Here is a 2,217-nt window from a genome sequence, read left to right as displayed (position 1 = left end):
TATATATACATAATCAATGCCGTAGCCAGCTATTGGGACAGTTGGGACAGTCCTACACAATTTTTCTAGGACCCACAAAGATTGGGTCCACATTTTTAAAAATGGGTCCAAATTAAGTACGGTACCGTAATTCTATGCATAAAATAGGTCCACTTCATGAAAAATGGGTCCAGATTTCCCATATCTAGATTAAAATGGGTAAAACTTAAGAAAATGGGTCCAGATTTTTCATATTTTTTGCTTGAAATGAGTTCACATTTTTTGAATTTACACGTTTGTTGCAGTGTTGGCAGAGGTGAGTCAATGGAATTGACAATTTTTGTTATTGCCGTTTTATCGCAGTTTCTGTGTTAATTTTCCTTTCTGCATCCGTAACAACTCTTCGTATTTCTAGTTGGCATGTGCTCCGGTTTAAGGATATTGCGGCCTCCTACTCAAATATGTTACATTGTTCATGTCATAATTTGATTTTTATTATTAATAATTATGCTGATAATGATGAAGAAGATGATGATGAAGATGATGAAGATGATGATCATCATCATCGTCATCGCCATCACCATCATCGTCATTATCATCATCATGACGATTTCTTTGAAAGTAAATGAATAAATTATACAATATAAATAATATTGTTTTAGCAGTCAAAGAAAATGGGAAATTCAAGAATCGAATGCTTGTAAAACACCCCATTACTAAATTAAAACATCTCAATAGGTGTTGTATTTGACTGTGAAATAATAAAGTTCGCTTATATTTAAGACCTCTTAAAATGTTAATTTATCAACGTCATTAAGAGACTCCTATGGTGGGTCTATGGTAGGTGTTCACTAAAATCAGTTAAAGCATTGGTAGCTTCCCCCACCCCTAACAAAAATCCTGGATCCGTTTGCCTCCCCATTACCATCACAAGGAGGCCTAAAAAACTTCTTTTTTTTTCGTCCCGTGCTATCATCTTCCTATCTCGAGATTGGTCGCGTGGCAGACTTGCGTGTGTCGTGGTTTGTAAATAGACACATGTAAAGCCTACCAATGTCAAAACCATGTCCGTTTCGTTTACTCATAGCGTGACATACCGGTAACGTCTGCGTTGTGCGAGAGTCCACTTTTCGATCTTGCTTCATGTTTGAATCATCTGCGTGTCGTAGCCTAATCATGATGTTATTAAAATTTGTGGTAAAATAGCGTAAATTGTTTTGTTTTTTTAACGCACAAGCGATGGTTACCGGTATAATATGGACATATTATGTGCCAGAATTAAGCTGTATAATATTTGTTTGCAAAATATACTATTTGTTGAAATGGCTAGATACAAGCATATAGCTTTAATTACAGAGACTTCCTTATTTGTATAACAATATTTCCGCTCATATTCATCAATCTTCTCATTCTTCTTTCCAAGGCAACCATATAGATGTTCTTGCTAATAGTTCATTGTGTATATTGTGTACTAAAATGTATTGTTTTTATTTATTTAAATTTGTCTATGGATTATATAAGTGCATATATTTTTATTGCACAGTTTTATATTATTGCTATCATAGGCGGACTCAAAGGAGGACTGCACCCCTCCTCTACACACTCTCCACCCTAATTTTCTAACTTAAAAGGAGAAAGAAGATAGTTCCAGTCATTTTAAGCCATCTAGAACTTCCACAGACAATGAATTTCGTACCTCAAACACCAACCACTGGCATGGCAGAGCTGAGGTGGTATGAACCCTCCCTCATAAAATTGATTATCCCATGGGTCCCATCTATTTTAAATTCCTGGATCCGCCACTGGTTATGGCGTTTCAATTGTCAGCTTCGGTAGAAGAGCCATGCTACTTGAGAAATAAAGTTCAATAAAACAAGATGTTTTCTTGTTTGTCTTAAAAAAACTTCCAAAAACAAAAAACAAATTGTGACACGTTTGAAGTTGTGGTTTGACGAGACATCATACTATTGGTATAATAATAAACCCTAACCTTCGAAGTCTTACAGTACATGCCCGAGTACATGTACTTGTTTTCGAGACGAAGTACTTTTTGAACTTACTTTCATGTTGAAGGTCAAAAGGTGGTTACACCTTTAAGCATCTTTATTTTACTTGTTAGATTCTCACAATAACAACAATAACTATTGAAAGAAGATATTTCTTATGTTTTTTTTTTTTCGTTTTTCGTGGCGTAACCACCGTATTTATTTCAACAATCTTATTATTTTAAAAATGAAC

The sequence above is a fragment of the Anneissia japonica genome, unplaced genomic scaffold (genome assembly GCF_011630105.1).
Source record: "Anneissia japonica isolate Jap-2015-1 unplaced genomic scaffold, ASM1163010v1 scaffold667_len338742_cov159, whole genome shotgun sequence".
NCBI classification, from domain to species: domain Eukaryota; kingdom Metazoa; phylum Echinodermata; class Crinoidea; order Comatulida; family Comatulidae; genus Anneissia; species Anneissia japonica.
This window is presented reverse-complemented; position numbering follows the sequence as displayed.